The sequence below is a fragment of the Nicotiana tabacum genome, chromosome 12 (genome assembly GCF_000715075.1).
Source record: "Nicotiana tabacum cultivar K326 chromosome 12, ASM71507v2, whole genome shotgun sequence".
Lineage (NCBI taxonomy): Eukaryota > Viridiplantae > Streptophyta > Magnoliopsida > Solanales > Solanaceae > Nicotiana > Nicotiana tabacum.
In genome coordinates this window covers 58,214,725-58,224,290 of record NC_134091.1, presented here as the reverse complement: position 1 = coordinate 58,224,290, position 9,566 = coordinate 58,214,725, and positions in this window count along the sequence as shown.

Genomic DNA, 9,566 nt, shown 5'->3' with positions numbered 1-9,566 from the left:
AATATGAAACTAACCATATTACTACTATTAATAAGGAAGAAATTGAAGGAGCTTCTGGTTAAAGTGAACTAACCAAAAAGCTCCGAGATTTTAGTTTACTCCCTTCCTGCTTTGAAGGGTGTTTTGGCATTCTCTTCGGCGTTTCCTTTTTCGTTGGTTATTACACAAATGCTACTGTAGGTGCTTTAGTAAATTTTTGCCTGTGATGGCACTTGGTGACTTTAACTGTCCATGTTGTTTGTCAGCTTTTTACTCCTAAAATGCCACCTTTTGTAATCTGGGCCTAGAGGGTATTAATGAAATTGTATTATTTTCATCTGCTATGATAAAATAAATGGCTATACTGAAATTGAATACTATAATTAAGATTAAATATACAAATTATAGATATAATCACTTATCAGCAGCTACCAGTCTAGCTGCATACATAATAGTAACTATTTAATGTAATTTTCATGTACTAGATTACATAAATCATAGAAATACCCTCTGAACTATGGAGCACTTATTTGGTTGATCATCACTCACTTAATCATATTTGCTTTGACTGATATTTCTACTATTTGTTTTAAATAATAAGAAAGTGTCACGATCCGAAATTCCCACCCTCGGGACCGTGATGACACGTAACATTTCACTTGCTAGGCAAGCCAACGTTAGAATAGTTTTAAGTTATTTTTAACAAATCAAATTAACTAATGTCAATTGAACTGAAATAACTGTAACAAAACTGAAATAAAGTGGGAAAAAGTCATAACAACCGAAATATGTAAATACAACCCAGAACTGGTGTCACAAGTGCACGAGCGACTAGAATAATATATATAATGATCTGAATGAAAGTAAAACTGTCTGAAAAGAAGTAGAAGTGGACTTCAGGGTTGCGAACGCCGAGCAATTGTACCTCAAATCTCCGTCAGATGTCCGATCCGAGCAATCTACTGACCGCCGCTGAGACCGACTCCAAAGTCTGCACAAGAAGTGTAGAGTGTAGTATGAGTACAACCGACCCCATGTACTCTGTAAGTGTCATGCCTTACCTCGACGAAGTAGTGACGAAGTTAAGGCGGGCACTTACAATAACCTGAACGCAGTATAATAACAATGACAAGAAAGGAAATATAGGAAAATAAAGCAGTTAATGCATGACAGTAACTTCAATCCTCGAAAACCAGTAAAACCAGAATTTCAAATCCTCATAATCTCATATGAAAACACCAAAGCCAACACAACACAACAAGGAATACAAAACACTCAAACCGTTGCGGCGCACAATCCGATCCCACCGTACAAACACGATCTTCCATTATTTCACCATATCAATAACACTAATAATAAGTAAAAATATGTTGCGGCGCTCAACCTGATCCCACCATATAATCAGAATCAATATCATAATCCTCCCTTATTTCACTATATCAATCCTCCCGTATTCCACCTGTTGCGGCGTGTAACCCGATCCTACCATATCAATATAAATCCTCCCTTATTCCACCTGTTGCGGCGTGCAACCCGATCCATAAACACAATTCGATAAATGAAATCAATTCAACAACTCGAATCACAAGAATCTCTATGATTAACGAATATGAAAGCAGAACCATAAGGGAAATCTCGTACCAAATCAAGAATTCGCTAAAATTAATACTAAGTAGCAAGACAAGTCAAATAAATGACAACTAAAGGGTGCAAGTAAGTCAATTAAGGCAAGTAGCAATTAAATCATAGAAGCATGGGAGAAACTAACATTTTAATACGAGAATAATAAATGACAAGCAGCAAATTAAGGCATGGGAAGCAATTAAAGTATGTAACAGTTAAGACATGGAATAAAATAATTAATGAAATACGGAAAAGCATGGAAACAAGTATTTTGACAGCGTATATACACTCGTCACCTCGCATATACGCCGCTACACATGAATTTCACATAACACATAGCTCAAGGGTTCCTAATTCTCTCAAATCAAGGTTAAACCCAATACTTACCTCTCTCCGCAAGTAAATCAGATCTCTACTGGGGCATTTCCTTTAAAAACCACCTCTAAACCAACCGAATCTAACCAAAATCGACTCAATAACATCAAATAATGCTAGGGAAATCAATTGCAATACATAAAGTTAAGATCTTCTTTTTCCAAAAAGTCAACAAAAGTCAACCCCATGCTTGCTTGGTCAAAACCCAAAATTCGGACCAAAACCCATTTACCCATTTACCCCCGAGCTCGATTATGTAATTAATTTTGAAATCCGACCCTAATTTAAGGTCTAAATCTAAAATTTGCAAAAAGGCCCAATTCTTCCCAAATCCCTAATTTTCTATCATGAAAGAACAAAGATTAAGGCTAGAAATTAATGGGTGATGATGGAAATGGAAGAAAATAAGTTAAAATACACTAACATATGAAAGGGTGATGAAATTTCTTCTCCAAATCGTCTCTAGGTCGAGCTCTAATGGAAAGATGGTGAAAATTAGGAGAAATCCCGATTTTTAGAAGTTTAAATGACTAGGTGTCACATGTTCATCGCGTTCGCGAGACACCTGACGCATTCGCGAAGAGCACTGCCCAAATGGCCATCGTGATCGCGACATACCCTACGTGTTCACGTAGGCTTAGCCCACCTCGCCTTCGCCTTCGCGAGGCTGGGTTCGCGTTCGCGTTCACATAGGCTGTACTTGCTTTTAGTTATTGTTGTACTTAGTTGTTATCTGTTGTTGTTGTGAAATTTCTGGAAGATTCATATCTCTTTTACATGAGCGCGAACTGATTTGACTTATACCACAGGATTTGAAAGCATGTTCACTCTTTACTGAAAACTTTTAAAATGAACTGTATTGTATAGCTCGTCACTGCTTCTCAGTTCTTTATTTATTTCTGTTACTTGCTAAGTTGGTTGTACTCATGCTACACCCTACACTTCATGTACATATCCAGGTGTGTTTGATCACGGAGGTCATTGTGTTCGGGCGCGATCGAGTTCCGGAGACTACGAGGTAGCTGTCGGCATTCGCAGGACCTTGTCTCTCCTTCTATATTTCTTTTTGTCTTGTATTGATACTTATACACTGATTGTATTAGTTTGGTTATAAAGATGCTCATGACTTAAGTGAAACGCCGATGTAGGGCTATTTTTTTCTGCAATTATATTTTTATTTGGGTTTTACCCCGTATTTCTAAAAAACGCCGGATATTTTAAATGTCTTAATTCACTTTTATTAAATTTTGAAAGAGTTTTGGAAAGGTCGGCTTTCCTAGTACCATGATAGCCGCCATAACGACGGGTTAGGTTTTGGGTCATGATAAGTTGGTATCAGAGCTCTAGGTTACATAGAGTCTTGCGGATCGGTACGGAGATGTCTATACTTATCTTCGAGAGGCTGCAGAATCCTTAGGAAAATTTTGCATTCTTGGATTCTTGTCGTGCGAATCTATTTATTCTGGTAATTAAACACCTGTTGTTTCATTCTCTCACAGATGGTGAGGACTCGTGCTACCGGTCAGGAAGGCCAGCCACCAGTACCACCAACTAGGGCCGCGAGAGGCTGAGGCCGCGGCAAAGACCGTGGTAGGGGTAGAGGTGCAGCCCGTACATTAGTTGGGGAAATACCTACAGATCCACCAGTTGTCCCAGATCAGGAACACGTTCCAGTTGTTGATGCACCAGCTCAGGCACCACCTGTGCCTATTGTGATTCCAGGCCTCCGTGAGGCCCTACCTCAGATCCTGACAGCGTGTACCGGCCTTGCTCATGCAGTCTCTATCTCGACGGCCGCAACCACTTCTCAGGCCAGGGGAGGCACTCAGACTCACGTCGCTCGCACACCCAAGCAGGTTGTTCAGGGACTCCAGACACCGGAGGCACCACTAGCCCAGCCGGTTGCAGTTGCCCAGGATTATGTGTTTCCTGCTATGCCTAAGGATGATCAACGTAGGTTGGAGAGGTTTGGGAGACTCCAGCCTCCACCCTTCAGTGGCACAGAGAGAGAGGATGCCCAAGACTTCTTGGACAGGTGTTAGAGGATACTCTATACTGCTAGTATTCTAGAGACTTGTGGAGTCTTATTCACTACTTTTCAGTTTTCCGGGCCAACACTCAGATGGTGGGAGACTTACGAGAGGCGTAGGCCTGTTAGCGTAGCACCCTTACTTGGTAGCATTTCTCCATGGTCTTTTTAGAGAATTTCATGCCTCAGTCCCTCAGAGAGGAGCTGCGCAGATAGTTTGAGCAGCTTCGCCAGGGTGATATGTCTGTGACGCAGTATGAGATGCGATTCTCGGAGTTGGCATGTCATGCTATCTGGTTGGTTCCCGTAGACAGGGAGAGGATCATGAGGTTTATAGATGGTCTCACTTTTCAGCTACGTTGCTTATGACCAGAGAGAGGGTGTCTGGTGCTACCTTTGATGAGGTTGTCGACATTGCTCGGCAGATTGAGATGGTTCGCGGTCAGGAGAGGTTTGAGAGGGAGGCCAAGAGGCCTCGTGGTCAGGGTGGATTTAGCGGTGCTCCTTTTGGGGGTCAGTTCCAGCACGGTAGAGGTCGTCATTTCAGACAGTCTCAGTCAGCTCAGCCATTTCACCGTGGTGCATCATCTGGCCATGATTCTCATAGTCATCAGCAGGGCCAGTCATCATTCAGTGCACTACCAGTGTAGAGTTCTCATCATGCCCCGCCCGCTCAGGTATCCTCGGGTAGTCCTTTTGGGCATCAGGAGCAGCAGTTTCATCAGAGGAGGTGTTATTTCGAGTGCGGAGATTTTGGTCACATTATGATAGATGGTATCACTTTTCAGCTACGGTTGCTTATGACCAGAGAGAGGCTGTTTGGTGCTACCTTTGATGAGGTTGTCGACATTGCTCGGCAGATTGAGATGGTTTGCGGTCAAGAGAGGGTTGAGAGGGAGGCCAAGAGGCCTCGTGGTCAGGGTGGATTTAGCGGTGCTCCTTTTGGGGGTCAGTTCCAGCACGGTAGAGGTCATCATTTCAGACAGGCTTAGTCAGCTCGGCCATTTCACCATGGTGCATCATCTGGCCATGGTTCTCATAGTCATCAGCAGGGCCAGTCATCATTCAGTGCACTACCAGCGCAGAGTTCTCATCATGCCCCGCCCGCTCAGGTATCCTCGGGTAGTCCTTTTGGGCATCAGGAGCAGTAGTTTCATCAGAGGAGGGGTTGTTTTGAGTGCAGAGATTTTGGTCACATTATGAGAGATTGCCCTAGGCTATTGGGTGGGACTCCACAGTGGAGTACTCGGCCGATGGCACCAGCACCAGTTCCTCCACCACCCGCCCAGCTAGCTAGGGGTCGCCCGAGAGGGTGAGGTAGATCAGGGGGTGGTCAGGCCCGTTTCTATGCCCTCCCTGCCAGACCAGATATTATTGCTTCAGATGCTGTGATTACAGGTATTGTCTCAGTTTGTCACAAATATCCCTCTGTATTATTTGACCCTGGTTCCACGTATTCATATGTTTCCTCGTATTTAGCCCATTTTCTGGATATGCCCCGTGAGTCTTTAGTTTTATTTGTTCATGTATCTACTCCTATGGGCGATATTATTGTTGTGGACCGCGCATAGCGGTCATGTGTGGTGACCATTGGGGGTCTGGAGACCCGAGTGGACCTTTTGCTGCTCAGTATGGTTGACTTTGATATGATATTGGGTATGGATTGGTTATCTCCATGTCATGTTGTTCTATATTGTGACACAAAGACTGTGACGCTGGCGATTCCGGGATTTACGAGGGTTGAGTGGAACGGTTCTATAGATTATGTACCTAATAGGGTGATTTCATATTTGAAGGCTCAGCATATGGTTGAGAAGGGCTGCCTATCTTATTTGGCGTTTGTGAGGGATGTTAGTGTAGAGACTCATGCAATTGAATCTGTTTCGGTGGTACGTGATTTTCCGGATGTGTTTCCTGCAGACCTGCCGGGCATGCCGCCTGACAGGGATATGGACTTCGGTATTGATTTGGTGCCGGGCACTCAGCCCATTTCTATTCCACCATATAGTATGACACCGACGGAGTTGAAGGAGTTAAAATAACAGCTTCAGGAACTCCTTAATAAGGGGTTTATTCGGCCTAGTATGTCACCTTGGGGTGCACCGGTTCTATTTATGAAGAAGAAGGATGGTTCCATGAGAATGTGCATTGATTACAGGCAGTTGAACAAGGTCACAGTCAAGAACAAGTATCTTTTGCCTCGTTTTGATGATTTATTTGACCATATTCAGGGAGCGGGGATGTTCTCCAAGATTGATTTGAGGTCCGGTTATCACCAGCTGAAGATTCGGGATTCGGATATTCTTAAGACAACTTTCAAGACCCGTTATGGCCATTATGAGTTCTTAGTGATGTCTTTTGGGCTGACCAATGCCCCAGCAGCGTTCATGCATTTGATGAATAGTGTATTCCAGCCCTATTTGACTTATTCGTTATAGTATTCATTGATGACATCCTGGTGTACTCTCATAGCCAGGAGGAGCATGCTCAGCATTTGAGGGTTGTATTGAAGAGATTGAGGGAGGAGAAGCTTTATGCAAAGTTCTCCAAGTGTGAGTTTTGGCTCGGTTTAATAGCATTCTTGGGGCACGTGGTGTCCAGTGAGGGTATTCAGGTGGATCCGAAGAAGATAGAGGCGTGCAGAGTTGGCCTAGATCGTCCTCAGCCACGGAGATTAGGAGCTTTCTTGGTTTGGCGGGTTATTACCGTCGCTTTGTGGAGCGATTTTCATCTATTGCATCTCCCTTGACCAAATTGACCCAAAAGGGTGCTCCATTCAGGTGGTCGGATGAGTGTGAGGAGAGCTTCCATAAGCTCAAGACTGCCTTGACCACAATTCCAGTGCTAGTTCTGCCATCAGCTTCAGGTTCTTACACCGTGTATTGTGATGCCTCGAGGGTAGGTATTGGTTGTGTTCTGATGCAGGAGGGTAGGTTGATTTCCTATGCCTCGCGCCAGTTGAAGACCCATGAGAAGAACTATCATGTCGATGATCTTGAGTTAGCAGCCATTATTCACGCCTTGAAGATTTGGCGTCATTATTTGTATGGGGTTCATTGTGAGATCTATACTGATCACCGGAGTTTGTAGTATCTGTTGAAGTAGAATGATCTTAATTTGTGTCAGCGGAGATGGTTGGAGCTTCTTAAGGACTATGATATCACTATTTTGTATCATCCGGGGAAGGCTAATGTGGTGGCCGATGCTATGAGTCGTCGGGCGGAGAGTTTGGGGAGTTTATCATATCTCCCAGCAGGAGAGAGACCCTTGGCATTGGATGTTCAGGCCTTAGCGGGCCAATCAGAGTCGAGTCAGGTTTTGGCTTGTGTGGTCTCCACGTCTTCCCTTTATGGCTGTATCAGGGAGCATTAGTATGATGACCCCACTTGCTCGTTCTTCAGGACAGGGTTCGGAGAGGTGATGCTAGGGATGTGACTATTGATAATGACGGCGTGTTGAGGATGCAGGGCCGGATATGTGTGCCTAATGTAGATAGGCTTAGAGAGTTGATTCTTGAGGAGGCCCACAGCTCGCGGTATTCCATCCATCCGGGTACCGCGAAGATGTACGAGGATTTGAGACAGCACTATTGGTGGAGATGGATGAAGAAGAATATAGTTTGGTTTGTGGCTCGGTGTCTCAAATGTCAGCGGGTTAAGTATGAACATCAGAGATCGGGTGGCTTGATTTAGAGGTTAGAGATCCCAGAGTGGAAGTGGGAGCGAATCACCATGGACTTCGTAGTTGGGCTCCCACGGACTTCGAGGAAGTTCGATGCTATTTGGGTTATTGTGGATTGGCTGACCAAGTCCGCACACTTCATTCCAGTTGGAACTACATACACTTCAGAGTGGTTGGCTGAGATTTATATCCGAGAGGTTGTTCGCCTGCATGGTGTTCCAGTTTCTATCATTTCAGATAGAGGTACTCAGTTTACATCGCAGTTTTGGAGGGTCGTGGAACGAGAGTTGGGTACTCAGGTTAAGTTGATCATAGCTTTTTACCCTCAGACGGATGTGCAGTCCGAGCACACTATTCATATATTGGAGGACATGTTGCGCGCTTGTGTCATTGACTTTGGGGGTTCATGGGATCAGTTTCTGCCACTCGCGGATTTTGCATATAACAACAGTTACCAGTCAAGTATTCAGATGGCTCCGTACGAGGCTTTATATGGGAGGAGGTGTAGATCTCCAGTAGGATGGTTTGAGCCGGGTGAGGCTAGGCTCTTGGGTATAGACTTGGTCCAGATGCATTAGATAAGGCAAAATTGATTCAGGAGCGGCTTCGCACTGTGCAGTCTAGGCAGAAGAGCTACGTGGACAGGAAGGTCCGTGATGTGTCTTTTATAGTTGGGGAGAAGGTTTTGCTGAAGGTATCACCCATGAAGGGTGTTATGAGGTTTGGGAAGAGGGGTAAGTTGAGCCCCCGGTTCATTGGGCCTTTTGAGGTGCTTCAGAGGATAGGGGAGGTGGCTTATAAGCTTGCCATCGAGTGTGCATCCAGTGTTTCATGTTTCCATGCTCCAGAAGTATGTTGGCGATCCGTCCCATGTTTTAGACTTCATCACGGTTCAGTTGGAGGGTGATATGACTTATGATGTGGAACCGGTAGCCATTTTGGATCAGCAGGTTCGGAAGTTGAGGTCAAATGACATAGCTTCGATGAAGGTGCAGTGGAGAGGTCAGCCTATGGAGGAGGCCACCTGGGAGACCGAGCGGGAGATGCGGAGCAGATATCCACACCTATTTGAGACTCCAGGTATGTTTCTAGACCCGTTCGAGGATGAACGGTTGTTTAAGATGGAGAGGATGTAACGACCCGACCAGTCGTTTCGAGAGTTATAGCCCCGTTTCCCCCATTTCTGCTTCTTTTTGTGTTTTTCAGCTATATTATGATATACCAGGTTAGTTGGTTCGGGCCCGGAGTGGTTTCGGAGTGGATTGAGACACTTAGGCATCATTTGTTTGCACTTTATGGAGGTCTGAATCTTAATCATTTAGACCTCAGATATTAAGTGCGTTTGTTTTTAAAGTCTAAATCTTAATTATTCAGATCTTAATCATTAAGTGAGTTTGTTCAGATGCGTAGGTGCTCTTCCGCAGGCGCGAGATTTGGCCGCAGATTCGGAACCTAGGCTCCTAATTGAGTTCCGTACCTGCGATGGAAATTCCACAGGTACGGCGTCGTGCGGCATCCCAGAAGCGGAAAAAGAGACCGCAGGTGCGGTTTTGCTGGGCAGAAAGTATAAAATGGGGACTTCGAGATTTCTCCTCATTTTCACCATTTGGAACACGGACTTTGGAGCTTTTGGAGTGATGTTTGGAAGGAAATTCGAGGGTTATCATTGAGGTAAGTTCCTTGAGCCTAATTATCCTTAGCTATGGTGTTTTCCCATATTTTCTCACCTAATTAGTGGGGTTTTGAAGTGCAAATTGGGGGTTAGGGCTTGAGATTTTAGAGAGTTTAATTTTAGGATTTGAGGGAACAAATTATGTTGGATTTTGATAAATTTTGTATGTATGGACTCGTGAGTGAATGGACTTTCAAGTTTTGTAAC